The following is a 16659-nucleotide window of genomic DNA, read 5'->3' on the forward strand; positions in this document are numbered from 1 at the left end:
TATGTTCAAAAGAGAGTTAGATAAGACTCTAGTGGGCAAAGGAGTTAAGGGTTATGGGGATAAGGCTGGAAAGGGGTACTGATGCCATGATCAGTAGTGATCAGCCATGATCTGTAAAATGGCGATGCTGGCTCGACGGGCCGAAGGGCCTACTCCAGCTCCTATTGTCTATTGTCTATTGTCATTGGGCAGCACATGAATGATCACAGACCTATAAACTGGTTGGAATGCGTGCAGCATCTTCCGAGGAATTTTAAACCATTGCTGGATGGTGCACGAATTAGGCTTTTGCTGTCACTTGGAAACCTAGAAGGCAGCATAAAGCTGCCACTACAAGGAGGGTTTTAGATTGAAAAGGAAGGATCGGCAATCACTATATCGTGACCGTAGATTTCCAGCAGTAGACCCAATCCTTTCTCTGCCTCTGAGCTCTGGTTCCAGAATCTGCCCTTGGATTGGGACACGTCTGACATTGTTCAGATGCTCTGTGCTGCAACAGACTACCAAGACCCAACATCATGTAATGTCTTGGGTCTATTTGAATTTCCAAATGGCAGGCCTGTGGCCATGAAATTCTCCGGCGCTGTGTGCAGTAATCATTCAACCCAACCCTGCTAGCATGAGAGAAATTGTAGATTGTTATAGCTTCATTTTATATTAAATTTATCCATTCAGCATTACTCTGAATGCACGCGACTCTTAAACCTTGACAATCCACCTTATTATCAATCCCAACCACTACACCAACCGTGTCAGGATGGCACGGTTAGCATAGCGATTAGCGCCAATGCTACTACAGCGCAAGTGATTCGAATCCTGCACTATCTGTAAGGCGTTGGTAAATTCTCCCCATAACAGGATGGGTTTTCCCTGGGGTCTTTGGTTCCCTCCCACATTCGAAGTTTACTGGGAGCTGTAGGTTAATTGGGTGTAATGGGTCATCAGGGGCTCATGGTCTGAAATGGCCTGTTACTATGCTGTATGTCTAAATGTATAAATTGATAAAAATAAATTATATAACAAAATTATAATGTGCATGCTTTTTCATCACTTACCTCTTCATTTTATTTTTTTGGCCTGAGGCAAAGAGAAATATTCCTCATGGTGACATTAAGGATGATTCTACTCTGAATCACAATGCGTACCACAATCTTGGGCATCAGCTACTTGAAGTACATTCAAATTAATTAATATAGATTCTTAAATTTTATAGGATAGATTTTAATTTTCACTGCAACCTGGTAAAATATTGACAAATGACCCACTAAAGAAATTTGTGTTGTGAATTTATTGTTGGTACTTAAATTAACACTGAGCCTTTTGTGTGGCCTCTCAGGGTTAAGATTTGCATCTTATAAGTCAAAAGGTTAACTTTTAGTGTCTGAATGCACCTGACACATTATTGCATGGATACAATGCTTGAACTATACTTAAACATATTAATAGAACTATATTCATATTGATTGATTGACTGTATAAATAGAGGTGGGGATAGAAGATGAGAATTGGATGGGAAAGGGAGAAAAAAGAGGGCAATGTAATCATGTTGGATACAATAACACCAGTTAATGTATATACCATTCTGAAGCATTGCAGTATGAATTGTGGGTTTGTAACTACCGCTGATATAGGCACTTCAAACATTTTCCAAGCTGGCAAATAATAATGTGTTGGCCAATATTTATTTTGTCATCACACTTTATCTTGTTCTAAGATGGTATATTCCAGCTATCCATTGTGGTTTACTCGATTTGATGGATGTCACTGCTTACAATGCAATGTCTCATTATCAATGTTACTTCAATGTTCATGATCATTGTACCAATTATTTCTCATTGGTTATATGGTGGAATCTTGTGCAATAAATCTGCAATAATTATTCAGTTGTAGGTGGTCATTCTTTTTGCTTGTAAATCTATTTAATTGCCCTTTTGATAGATATTTCCATTAGTCAGTGATTTGTACTGATGGAGAAGGAACCATTGAACCATTAAAATGATGCAGTTATGTTTGACTCTTAACTCTGTGTGTGTGTGTGTGTGTGTGTGTGTGTGTGTGTGTGTGTGTGTGTGTGTGTGTGTGTGTGTGTGTGTGTGTGTGTGTATTTGAATATGTTTCTTTTCATTACAATAAAGGTTGGAAAATGTAATAGAGGTGACAGTATGTTATCTACCTAATTATTAATAAGAGCCACAGTGCCAATAACCTATCAAACTTTTGGGACATACAAACTCAAAAGCACCAGGGAAAGACACAGGTGATATTGTAGGAATTATTCAGTCAGTATTGATGAGTTTCTGGAAGGTTAGTTCCTGCTGCGTGAAATTCACTTTCTTTATTCAAGTTCCATTTTGACCTCCGTGTGGTGTGCTGAGAGGTAGAAGCAAGCAAGCACAAAACTCAAAAGACTGTACAACAGGCTTTATTCAGGTAAAAGTCTGAACACCAGTTCATGCTTCGGTGGCTCCCGTGTGACTGGCTCAGGAGGGACCGGCTCAGGTCTATATTTGGGTCGGGTGATTGACTGCCGGCCAGGTGGAGTCAGCCCTTAGGTGGACTTCCTGCAGGTACAGATATCGCCCCCTGCAGTAGGCTGGTGGTCATATCACCACATTCTTTATGCCTGATTAAGCTCCTTCTGTTAAAAGCAGTTTCAATGGTTAATTTAATAATACATTAAAAATGTAATGTACATGATATACTTCAATTTTTTTCTGCCCTAAGGTTGATAAAGTTTCAACATGAACATTGCCTGGCACCCCGAACAAGGCGAAAAAGAGAAGCAAAAGAGAGTCCCTTCAAACTCAGAGTGTCCGTGGATTCGCTTCCTGCGCTCGTGCAGCCACACAGACTCCAGTTCAATCTATTGGCAACCCAACTTCCAGATCCAAACTTTCAATACAATCGGGAACTCTTCAGCATTTGAACCTCATTTCTGAGCCCTTCTTGTCCTCAGCTGCCCTCTTGAATCCCAGTTGCTTTACCTTGTTCCCGTGATCCAATCAACAGCAGCCCATGGCCTGTGTGCATCCTTCGACCGCAAATCACCAACAGCTCACAGACAGTTTGGATCCTTCAGCCACTGAGTCCTTCGCTGATCCATTACCATGCTCATCGTCTTGTAAAGTAATCTCCTATGCTTCTAATTCTCATTTGAGCAACAAATGCATGGCAACGGTCTCAAAGCTCAGGAGATCAACTGAGCAAGGAACACTGAGATTGGTTTGTTTATCTTGCCCATCAATTTGCACTGAAGACACCATTAACAATATCTCTCCTGTGCTTTGATACAGGGAAAATATGCAGGAAGTTCAGCACCAGCACCACCAGGCTGAGGAGCAGCTTCTTCCCACGGGCAGTGAGAATTCTGAGCAGCCAAAGGAACTGCTCACATTAACCATCTGTGACTCTGATTTATACAAAGTAAAATTTATTTATTTATTTTTATAGATGATGTATTTGTCCTGCATATGTATTATTTATCTGTATGTGTGTTATGTCTGGTTGTGTGTCTGCATGTTTTGCACCGAGGACCAAAGAACACTGTTACATTGGGTTGCACTTGTACAATCAGATGACAATAGACTTGATTAGCTTGACTTGAGTTACCTGCTTTATTAGTCCAGACCTCAGAGAATACAAAAGGGCAGGAACTCCCCTGGCCTGGTAGAACTTGTCGTTTTGTGGCTGCTTTGAAGTTCAGATCTTCATACCCTTTTCCTTCTGTTCTCAAAGGCTATTCTGCTACATTGAAGATAATGGTAAATTTCATTATTAACGTCTACTTTCTCCTCAAAAACCTCGAGTTATGACTCTGACATTGATATGAATGTGCTTGACTCCATCCAAAACAAAACTGTTCAATCTGCTACACTTGAATGGGGAGGCAAGGTTGGTGTAGTGGTTAGTGCAACACCTTTACAGTGCCAGCGATCAGGGCCGGGGTTCGAATCCCACACTGTCTGAAAGGAGTTTGTACATTCTCACCATGGTTGTGTGGGTTTTCCCTGGGGGCTCCAGTTTCTCCCACTATTTGAAACGTACCAGTGGTTGGGGGGGGGAGGGTAGTGTAGGTTAATTGGGTGTAAATTGGGCAGCATGGACTTGTTGGTCAAAATGGCCTGTTACCCTGCTGTATGTCTAAATTTTAAATTAAAATGAGAAATATCATAATCATGCCCATTTTCAAGAATAGAGTTCAATTGTGGTAACAATGGAGGGATCTCATGGATCCCACCACAAGGAAAGACATTGAAAGTCCTTCCTCAATTACCCCTACAACTGGCTAAATAGCTCCTACCTGAATAGCACTGGACATGATCTCTGCTGCAGGACAACTCTTTTTTCCCACAATTATTTAGCTGAAGGCATTTCTGAGTGTGGTTATTCACTTCTCCATGAACCCTAGCTTGATTTTAATGAAACCCATTTATAAGGAATCAGCTCCTTCTAAACCAGTAGTTCTCAGCCATATTTTTCCACTCACATGCCACCTTAAGTAATCCTTTACCAAGCACCCATGGCATCCAATAGCTGCCCTGTGGTTCATAAGCGATTACTTAAGGTGGTATGTGAGTGGGAAAAAAAAGCTATGGAAGGCAAGACCAAGAATTAAATGGAAAGTGCCATGGGGAGTGACTTGTGTAAACAATGGTTGAAGGCTTCTGGAGCAATTAATGTCTTTTATTGCAGGGGTGAAATTTAAAATATGCAAATACTTGGTTTGAAGTTTTATTATCAACAGTCAGAAGTACAGCTGGAAGACATTTTTGTGGACTTTAGGATTATATCTCATGGAAATGTCATAATTTCAGAATTGTTGGTTGACTTCAATTCCAGCATTGAAGCTAAAATGTATTGTTAGAAAGTAAGATAATTTAAACATGAAAATAAAAGTGGTTGTAGAAATTTATTGTGAATTTGCAGGGGTTTCATTCCTTTTGGTAGGAATCTGTTTCCTGCTTCATCGTTCTTGAGCCATGAAATATTTTCTGCTATGTTTTGGGGCGCATGGTTAGCATAGCACTCAGCACACTGATCTTACAGGACTTGGTTCGAATCTCACACTGTCTATAAAGAGTTTGTATGTTATCCATGTCTGTGCAGGTTTTTCTTGGGGGGTTCTGGTTTCCTCAGGTGCTGTATGTCTAAATTTAAAACAAAATGTATCTGGAGCCATTTTACCCCGAAATTTACATCGTGTCAGCAAATGAAAACTACCTCATTATTTGCCAATGCAATATACAAAAGTGCTGGAAGTACTCCTCATTTCATGCAGCAATAATCAGTCAATGTCTCAGACCTGAACCCTTCTTCAGGAATCCCAAAGATCAGACAAATGCCAGAATAAGGAGGTTGCAGGGAGTGTATTGTGGAGGGTCATGGCTGTCACACGACACCACTGCCCATTACCAGGTTGGAAGATACACCACCTGCAAATCAAGTTTTGGATCTGCCCCACCCATCAATGCAAACCTGACTATTGTTCCCTTTAAGTACCTTTGTACTTAATATGTTTTTACAAAGGCCATTGGCCAATCTATTAGATCTTGCTACATCAAGCCATTGGCCCCAGTAGATTACCTGGGCTGAACACTGCAGTATTATAAAGGGGACCATATTCTAGTGTCTCTTCCTCTTTTGACATCTTGGAAGCACCACCCTGCTTCACTCCAGACAGAGTACCATGGAACAGCACTGGAGAAATCATTTGGTAAGGTGTGTAATAGTAAAGGTTTGGAAGCATCTTGGTGTCCCGAGTAGCCTGCACTGAGTCAAGTGGTGGCAGGTATTATATTGGTTCTTTTCCTTGATTGTATGTAACAGCACTGTGTACTGTAGTTCATTGTTGGTGTGCGGGTGCTTATATGCAATGGTGCATGCATGTGTGGGTATGGGGATGTGCACGTGTGTGGGTGTGTGCAAGTCTGTTATCCATGCTGTGAACTTCCCACTTATGTCTTCTGTAAATAAAGTTAGATGTTGTTCAGAATCCTCATTTTGAGACCCATTGAAACTGTTCCCTCACTCCCAATAGTGCGGAGGGACTGAAAAGAAAAGAAATGAGCTGAGAAGTGATAGGGGAGGGGGCAAAGGGCTGAGAAAAAATCCATGTGATAACAGGATATAAGGGATATAAGGGATAAGGGTGGAGAGCTGGAAGAAGGAAGGTTTGGGTGATGGGTAGGGGGAAGGGAATGAAAGGAGTTAGAGGGATGTGGGAGGGGAGAAACAGGAGGAGGGGTTTATCAGAAATTGGTTGATATTGATGCTGTCTGGTTGGAGACTTTAGGATGAATTTAAATTGTTGTTCCTCCCATTTAGATGTGGTCTTAACCTGGCAGTATGCAAGGCCATGGACAAACATGTCAGTGTGGAATGAGATGCAGAATTAAAGTTGTTGGCCACTGGGAGGTCCTTGATGTAGCAGCAGGCAAAGTGAAGACTCTCAATAGTGGACCCCCCCCCCCCAATCTGTACCCAGCCTCCCCAATATAGAGGTAACATTGAGTGTACCTAATTATTCCTCAATATTTCTTCATCTCTGTCTTTGTTTCTTTCTCTGTATCTCTAAAAGGTTATGGAGTCTTTGAAAAGGGAATAGAAGAGATTTACCAGGCTGTTGCCTTTCTCTGGAGAATTTAAGGTGAGGGTGGGAATCTTTAAAGGAAACATCCAGGGAAAATATGTTTGCACAGAGAGTGGTAGGTGCCGGGAATATGCTGCCAGGGGAAGCAGATGGAAAAGTATCATTTAAGAGGCTTCTAGATACACAGAGACTGCAGAAATGGAGGCATGTGTATCATAGGTAAGCAGTATCGTTTTAGTTTAATCTGGACCCTATGTTTCACATAGACATCTGTTCCTGTGCCGTACTGTTCCACGTTCTATTCTATCCCTTCTCCACCTGCATTCTGTGACGTCAGATAGCAGGATATTACAGCCTTCGAGGTAAAGCTGATTTAACTCATTGAATTGAATTATTTTTCCTTTTAAGTACATCAGAATCGATAATGGTGAATCAAAGTAATTGAAGATCCTACTCAAAAAATACTCTGCTTTTTTCCACTTTACATGCAGATCAACATTGCACTTCTAGGCATTTTTGGTTTTCATTTATTTGAAAATAAAGTTGTAGATTACTGCTTGTGATAATGTGAGACCAGCTCTTTACTCTTCTTACAATCTTTCTTTATCCAGTGTCTTACAGCAGGCAGTGACCACTTTTAACAAATTGATCTAACTCTACAGCATCAAACTCGGGATTTAAGAACTGAGTGGATCTTTATTGGAAATATTGATGAGCCAGAATTGGTTTTGAGCCAATTTGTCAAAAACAATGATGACCCTAACCGGGGAAAGATGAAGGAAGGAAGAGGATTTTGCAGATGCTAACATTGACCTAGATTTGTGAGCCCATTAAGGGCCTCCTTCAAATGCACACATTTTATCTAATTTTAATATTCAAGTTTAAATCATTGCTTTCACAAAGCTAGCTGGAGGGTCAGGTAGTGATGAAGAAATGGAAAGGCTGCAGAGATAATTAGATCAGGAGAATGAGCAAAAAAAGTGGCAAATTAAATACAATGTTGGAATGTGTATGCTCGTGCACTTCGGATGAAGGAATAAAAGAGCAGAATATTATTTGGATGGGGATAAAATTCAAAATTTGGAGGTATGAAAGGTCTTAGGAGTCCTCATGCATGATACTCTTTTTTAAAAATCAATCTCTAGGGGGAGTTGGTGGTGAAGGAGGTGACAGCAATGCTGGCATTCATGTCTAGATAAATAGAATAACAGAGCAGGGATGTGATTTTGAGGCTTTATAAGATTCACAGGAATAATTCCTGAAATGAAAGAAATAACACATGAGGAACATTTGACAGCTCTTGGACTGTACTCCTTGGAGTTCAGAAAAAATGAGGGGAGACCTCACAGAAGCATTTTGACTGTTGAAAGGCATGGACAGAGTTGATGTGGCAAATTTGTTTCCCATGGTAGGGGAGTCTAGGAAAAGATGGCACAACATCAGTATTGAAAACCGAGATGCGGAGGAATTTCTTTAACCAGAGAGTGGTGAACCTCTGGGATTGGCTACCATGGATGGCTGTGGAGTCCAAGTTGTTGGGTGTATTTAAGGCAGAGATTGATAGGTATCTGAGTAGTCCGTTTCAAAGGTTGTGAGGAGAAGGCAGGGGAGTGGGGCTGAGAGGGAGAATGAATCAGCTCATGATGGAATGGCAGAGTGGACTCAATGGCCAAATTGCTTTCTTCTACTCTTGTATCTCGGGGTCTTATTAAACCAGACTCAATTGCATTGAAATCTATATTGTCAGTCCATTTTCAATCTGGAGCTTTATTTATTTAAGTATTTTATACTTATAATATTTATACACCTACACAGCGTGGACAGCTCAGTTTTTTGTCACCCCTAATTCTTTTAGAGACTATGTCAAGCATCCTTTTTTTAAAAAAAACAAATATTTTGAATATTTCAAGACATACATTTGCATTCAAAATTCATATACAGTATATTAATATATAATCATGCAACAAAATGGCTTTGAGAGTCCTTAATGATCATTGTGGTTCCTCCATTACTCTGTTTTGTGCAGCTAATGGAAACTTTCTTCCTTCCTCTCTGTTTCTGTACATTATTTAGAATGAACATACAATGCAATGATATCAATACATTAAAAAGGTGTTTCAGCAACAGAATTTAACAGGAAACAGCTCTCACTTACTGTTCACCTGTTCAAATCAAATGCTACACTGGATTTTGAAATAAGACGATAACGTTACAGAAAATGGAACACATGATCAAAGTGCTCGTATAATTCAAAATACTTGTGTGTGTAAAAAATCAAGTTCAGTGCAGCTACTTTAGATGCCCATGATTCAGGTTGTAATTGGCCATTGACCTGAATTATTGTGTTAATTTAGAACTGGGAAGGCACTAATTAATAATGGTGGCTGATCCATATAAAACAGCATACTAGAAATGCTCAGATTGTTAGATAGCATCTACAGGTTGAAATGCAACAATTGATGCCATTGAATCTCGCTCCCATTCTGCCTCATCAAACATTATCTTTCGTCCACATTTTGCTCAGCAGCTTGACATATTTATTTCCAGCTCTTCTCAGTTCTGGAGGAAGGACTGAAAAGATGACACAAGAGACAACCGTTTCTGGATTCTAGAGAAAAAAAAAAACTACTGGAGGAATTGAGCATATCGCCCAACATTCATGAAGGGTTACCTAAACAGAATTTTGTCCCAAAATGTCAACTATCTATTTCCCTTCAATGGATGCTGCCTGGCCTCTTGAGCAGTTTATTGATGGGCTGGCTGGAGCATACACTTCTCATTCACTTCTCAGGGGATGCCATTAATGAAATTGCCTTTTTGCAAATGTATGGTTACCAAGGTTTTATCTGACTCATTATCGGACCATTGTTCAAGAGGCAACAAAAACCACAAATGAAGATTATGAATTGACGATTATACTGTTCCAGGAACTGCTGGATCTGAGAACATAAGATCTAATGAAGTCATCTAAGAAATATAACAAAGTGAGCATTTTATCCCTGCCTACTGACAGGTGGCCAACTAATCTACTTTGGGATAATTTACAAGAAAATCAGTATGGTAGCTGCACCATATATGGGCAGATCTTGGAAAGGGGAATTGTACTTCATGATTGTCTATAATGGCATGCTTTTTTAACAGGAAGTGTGCCATGCCTTGTGTATGAGACATTGTGCTTGAAAGGGTGAGGAAAGGTATTGAAACTAAGGGATACATAAGGAATATTCAAACCACACTGGCTCATATGCCACCTTACCACTATCTCCCTATATTCCACAAACTGCCCTGATCTCCCTTCAGCAAATGTGAACAGATATCTGCATGACTGACACAAGATACTTTTATAACTTCCAGTCAACTGTGAATTATTATTGTTTAATTTCTTTTATCTTCCTTTTATATTCATGAACATTTTTCTTTAAGATGCTTTGAGTTAATTATTGTACAATTATTGTTTGTGTTTAATATGACTGGGAATGCATGACCTTCATTCCATCTGCACATTGTACTTTTGTATATGATCATAAATTCTCATTCATTTTGGCAGAGGCTTCCCCTGGGATAAGAGGGGTGAATGGAATAAGTGTGCAGTCATGACATCTATTGGTTAAAATTATGGTGGATTCATAATACCCTGGGCAAAATGAAAATAAACTGAACCAGAATGTTTTTCAGAAGCACTGGAGGACATAGAAAATAAAATCTTAAAAAAACATGAGTCAATCTTTCAAATAAATTGATACTAATGGAAAAATGGTGACCCTCATGAGAGAACTCAATGCACAGAAGTTGTATTCTTACATGATGGGTCAATTCACTATGGACCCAACCCCTTGTGCTCAAACTTCACACCTGGGATGCTGGCCTTCCTCTAATACCCTATTTAGAGATTGAGTACCTGAGAGACACCAGGCAGGGTGGGTCTAGTTACATGGAAGTCCTGTTGTTTACCAACCAAAATCTTTTGATATAGTTTTTAATTCATCCTGACAGAGTAATTTTAAAATCTGTTCATCAGTTTGCAAACTGCCCCCCTAAACTCACATTCCACCTTAAGCAATCCCTATGCCATAAGCACTCTGATTGGTAAGGGATTGCTTAAGGTGGTATGTGACTGGGAAGAGAAGGTTGAGAACCACTGCTCTAGACCCAATTGTTATTGAAATATTTTGCTTGAGAAAAATTGTTATTGGCCCATTTCATTTGGAGTTATGAAACTGTGCACATAACAAGTCAATTAGGTATGACTAAAACAATCTCTTTCTTTTCACTCACAAACCACCTTAAGCAATCCCCTACTAATCACAGAGCACATGGCATAGGGATTGCTTAAAGTGGAATGTGAGTTTGAAAACCACTGATCTAGATGTAATGTGTTCAGAAATAGAGCAAAGGTTAGTTTTAAGATGTTAACATGTAATTGATAACTCCTTAAAATCTGAATAAGCATTGAAAATATTCACACAAATCAGTGCGGTGACTTGAGCAAAGGGAAGCTGAAGGGGATTCAATAGGTAAAGTATCCATGAAGAGAAATAGTCAATCAATGTTTCTGATCAGAACACTACATTGACAGATGTAACTTTATATTTTCCACTGGGACAGCATTTTGACTGGGGTCAAGGTGCTCACAACAGCCAGTGCTGGTGTCCAGCAGAGGGGATGGTGAAGAAATGAAACCACCTTCTCTCTTGAACATGTTGGTGCTTGGCTTCTGACCTATTGAGCTAGATTCTGATCTCCTGCTTGTCTTTCACTTTCAAGCTCAAATGTTCATGGACAGAAATTCAAGATAAGCTGAAGTACCCATTGGAGACAACCACCATAGAAATGTCAGCTGTAGGCAGATATGAAACTAACTGTTCTTCCTTAATAATGGATACAGAAAGCAAAGAAAGTCAGGCAATATTCTCTGGCATCATCTTCAATTCAAAGAAACAGAAAATAAAAGTACATGTGGTTTGTGATAGTACAGATTCTATCACCAATGTGTATATGTACAGATGGTAGTGTAGGGTGACTGTGATTGGCTGAGAGTGTAGCCACACCTCCTGGCAGGTCTTAAAAGATTGCTCCTAGCCAGACCAGGTCATTCTGGACTGGTTGACCTACTTGTGATGTGCTTCAGTCTTTTAGTTAATAAAAGCCTTGGTTTGGATCAACAAGTCTTTGGTTCTTTCGACACGCATTCCATGGTTATATCAATATTAAGGGGAAAAGCAATGTTGTCAAGATGGTATCAATACTTGACAGCAAGTTATCCATACAATGATATCAATTTCTTCTGGGAAATCTTTCTTCCTATATTTATTTTAATATAATCAAGTAGAATAAGAATCTGTAATGCAAGCTTCCTTACAATCTAAAGATAAGAATGTTTCTAAAACTTTACTATTTCACTTCACTTTTGATGTATCATTTTACAACAAAGAGCAATGGGAATTAGAGCTAAATGTTATCACTTGTCTTGGTTTATTCTTTAATCAGCCTCCCAAATGATTTTTCCACATATTATTTTCCATCTGCTTTGTCTTCTACATTCAAGCTCAATCACTTGGTCAATTCAACTTTTAATGACATTGCACATGAGGAGCTGAAAAGAATGAACCTCCTGTCCAACACTCAGTGTAAGAAGCTGGCAAACCATGATATAATTTGCTTCCAGGAAGTTTGCTTCTTCTGTGTCTGACCCAACCCCATGATGATCAATATTGATTGCCATTCTGCTTTAGAAATTAACAGGTTGGCAATTGGACATAATTGTAGAACTAAGTGGCATTCTGATATAGCTGTCATTACATGAACTGGATCAATTTTCATCATGGCACAGGTGATGTCTCGGAGGGATCCTTTCTAAAGGATACTTCTTTCATTTGATATATTTAATGAAATGCTTAGCATATTACACTGATTTACAAAATTAAGTCAGACGGTCATAAATTATAATATGTCTCCAGAATATGATACTTTCTAATATCAAGCAATAAAACGTAAAGAAGCAAATTTATTCATTTAATAACAGAACAACATATCACAGTGAGACAATTGAATACTCAGCTATATCTACATCAGCCCAGATATATCAGAATTAACCAGAAAATGTTCCCAAAGTGAATATTTAACTATACCTAAACCAGCCTAGATATATCAGAATTAACCAGAACATTTATTAGTTATTTCATAATAATATTTTTACTTGCATTAAAAGTCAATTCCAGGTGTAATATTTAGATAAAGAAAACAAAAGAGGGGTTGTCTCCATTTAGAGAGAGAAAAATGGACTGCAGTACTGAAACAATCTGGTTATCATTTTAAGTCCTTATTTATGTACTATTACTGTAAAACCCACATTATTTGGAATTCAAGCAACCGGCACCCTCAAGCAGCTGGCAAAAAAAAAGTGGAAAATGAATCGGTAAACAATACAGGTTTAAACTTGACATATCTCACTGTTCGTTCATCAACCTCACAACATCCCATCACAAGCAAATGGAAAATTCAATTTTCCAGAATCTGCCAATCCCCATAGGGATCTGGATACTGTATTTAGATTTAGAAAAAAAGATTCAATTTACATTGTGTCTTCTGAGGTGTCATGACTTTCCAAAGAATTCACAATTGTTAAATGGCATATTTGTGAAGCTTAGATTTTTAGAATAGCCTCCACCTCCCCCTCCCCCCACCCCACCCAGAGGGTATTTAAGGGGGGCCATGGACTGAAATCATTAAATATTTTAATGTTGTCGCTAAGAGAAAAGTGTGGAACCAAATAAACCTGATATGGAAGGGGGCCTATAAACTTTGAGCAGAGTCATAAGGGGGCCATAGCCAAAATAAGGTTGAGATTGTCTGCTTCAGATGATTAATAAGGATCTGGAATACTTCTGGGAAAATTAAAGTCTTCATAATTGAGACTGATTGACCCAATAAGTAAGGGTGATAAGGGAGGTCAGGCAGGTAAAGGTAGTGGAGGTACAGATCTAATAGATTCCAAAGGCAGATTGACCATCTCCTGTTCTGATGTTCCTGAACAAGAAAACCCAAGGAAATTGAAGATGTACATTAAGTGACAATCATTGTTGTCTGGGGGATAGAATTACATAGAATTACAATATTAGACAATAACCATAACTATTAGGAACAGATTTATCATTGAGCCTCACAAGCAGGCTCCCTATCCAATAAGATCCTGGGTATTCAAAATGTTTTCATCCATTTCCTTTTGAATACGTTGTTAATCAAATATTTACCTATTTTCCACTTTGAATATTTTCAAGTGTTCAACCTCCATAACTTTAACATAAACATAACAATTACAGCACGGAAACAGGCCATTAGGCCCTTCTAGTCCGCACCGAACCAAACACCCCTTTCTAGTCCCACCTCCCTGCACAATGCCCATAACCCTCCATCTTCTTCTCATCCATATACCTGTCCAACCTTTTCTTAAATAATACAATTGACTCCGCCGCCACTATTTCTCCCAGAAGCTCATTCCACACGGCTACCACTCTCTGAGTAAAGAAGTTCCCCCTCATGTTACCTCTAAACCTCTGCCCCTTAATTCTTAACTCATGTCCTCTTGTTTTAATCTTTCCTCCTCTTAACGGAAATAGTCTATCCACATCCACTCTGTCTATCCCTTTCATAATCTTAAATACTTCTATCAAATCCCCTCTCAACCTTCTATGCTCCAAAGAATAAAGACCTAATCTGTCCAATCTCTCCCTATACTCTAGATGCTTAAACCCAGGTAACATTCTGGTAAACCTTCTCTGCACTCTCTCCACTCTGTTTATATCCTTCCTATAATTAGGCGACCAGAACTGCACACAGAACTCCAAATTAGGCCTCACCAACGTCTTATACAATCTCAACATCACCTCCCAACTCCTATATTCCATGCAATGATTGATAAAGGCCAGCATACTAAAAGCCTTCTTCACCATCCTATTCACGTGAGTTTCTACCTTCAGGGAACGATGTACCGTTACTCCTAAATCTTTCTGCTCTTCTGTATTCATCAATGCTCTCCCATTTACCACGTATGTCCTATTCTGATTCTTCTTACCAAAATGAAGCACCTCACACTTCACTTTTGAAGTGTTAAATTCAGCATTAAATTCCATCTGGCATTTTTCAGCCTACTTTTCTAAGCAGCCCAAATCCCTCTGCAATCCTTGAAAACCTTCTTCATTATCCACTATTCCACCTATCTTAGTATCGTCTGCATATTTACTAATCCAATTCACCACCCCATCATCTAGATCATAAATGTAAATAACGAACAACAATGGGCCCAATACAGATCCTTGAGGCACACCACTGGTCACCGGCCTCCAACCTGACAGACAATTATCCACTACCACTCTCTGGCCTCTCCCTTTCAGCCAATGTTCAATCCATTTGACTATCTCAAAATTTATACCTAAAGACTGCACCTTCCTAACTAACCTTCCATGTGGTACCTTATCGAAGGCCTTACTGAAGTCCATATAGACAACATCCACTGCGCTACCCTCATCCACATTCCTAGTCACCTCTTCAAAAAATTCAATCAGATTGGTCAAACATGACCTTCCTCCCACAAATCCATGTTGAGTGCTCCTGATCAGACCCTGTCTATCCAGATGTTTATAAGTACTATCTCTAAGAATTTTCTCCATTAATTTACCTACCTTTGGAATGCAAGGAATTCCAAAGAATTATTTTTTTTTATATGCAAGGATGTGGGCTTCTTAATTTTTAATATTTAATTTCCCATCACCAATTGTCCCTGAGAAGGTAGCAGTAAACTGTTTCTTGATCCACTGCAGTCCTCAAATGTAAGTATTCCCATAATGGTTTTCGGGAGGGAGCACCAGGATTTTGACCAAGCAATTGTGGAGGATTGGCAATATATTTCCCAGTCAGGATGGTGTGTAGGTTGGAGAGGACTTCAAGGGTGTTTCCCTGCTTTTGCTGTCCTTATCTTTCCATCTTAATAGGCCCCACAATAGTCAAGGGGAATTGGAGGAGCAGATGTGTGGGGAAATTGGAGACAGCTGCAAGATTGATACAGTAGTATTACCGGGTAGTTTTAACTTGACGAATATTAACTGGGAACCCAGGAAGCAAAGGGCTTGGACAGGGTGGGATTTGATAAGTGTGTCCAAAAGTTTTCTCAATCAATATACTGAAGGCCTTACCAAAGAGATATATCACTGGATCTCCTCTTAGGGAATGAGATAGGGCAAGTGACTGGTGACAATGGAGGTGCACTTTGAGTGCAGTGACCATAGCTCCATTTGTTTTAAAAAAAAAGTTATGAGGAAAGGGCAGAATGGTTGGTGCAGCAGCTAGTTCAAGTTTACAGCTTCAGCGATCAGGATTCCTATCTCATGCTGTCTGTAAGGAGTTTGTACGTTCTCCCTGTGTCTGCGTGGGTTTCCCCCTGGGGATTCTGGTTTCTACCAGTGTTTGAAATGTACTGGGTTAATTGTGTGTAAATTGGGCATCACAGACTTGTGGACTGAGATGGCCTGTTACATTGGTGTATGAATAAATTTAAATTTAAAAATGTAAGAAGATAGAACAGATCCAAAAATAAAGGTATTAAATTTGATTTTGCAGGAATTTGCAAAAGTTGATTGTGAGATGATATTTGGAGTTAAGAAGATAGCTGGAAAGTGAGGCTGCAAGTGCTCAGGTGCAGCATGTTGCTGTTAGGATGCAGGGTAGAGCTGGCAAGTTCAAGGAACACTGGTTGATGAAGGATATTGAGTCTTTCATCAAGAATATATTAAATTTAAGCAATGTGGATCAAACAAATCCCATGATGAGTTAGAAAGTGTAGGAGTACACTTAAGAATAAAATATGAAAGAGAAAAGAGGATAGAGCTGGCTGGCAAGATAAAGGAAAATCCAGAGAGAATCAACAGCAACATTAAGATTAAATGGGTGACAAGGGATAAAATTGGTCCCATTATGGATCAATGTGGTTTCCTTTATGTGGAGCCTTAGGTGATGGATGAAATTTTAAATCAATAATTTCATATTGATCTTTACTGTGGAGACCACAGAAGCCAAAG

At 39.3% G+C, this 16659-nt stretch overlaps 1 long non-coding RNA gene across 18 annotated transcripts in view; it reads right to left on the reverse strand.

The window, feature by feature from the left end:
• Positions 1–16659, reverse strand: part of LOC138740571 (uncharacterized) — a 589788-nt gene that overhangs the window by 90997 nt on the left and 482132 nt on the right. For 17 of the 18 annotated variants that reach the window (XR_011343022.1, XR_011343026.1, XR_011343012.1 and 14 more), the window contains one exon: positions 3601–3744. The exons of the other annotated variant lie outside the window; for it this stretch is intronic. This is a non-coding gene — a long non-coding RNA (uncharacterized lncRNA). Of the gene's footprint in view, positions 1–3600; positions 3745–16659 lie in introns of those variants that run through there. 18 annotated transcript variants of the gene reach the window in all.

This window comes from Narcine bancroftii, chromosome 8 (genome assembly GCF_036971445.1).
Source record: "Narcine bancroftii isolate sNarBan1 chromosome 8, sNarBan1.hap1, whole genome shotgun sequence".
Lineage (NCBI taxonomy): Eukaryota > Metazoa > Chordata > Chondrichthyes > Torpediniformes > Narcinidae > Narcine > Narcine bancroftii.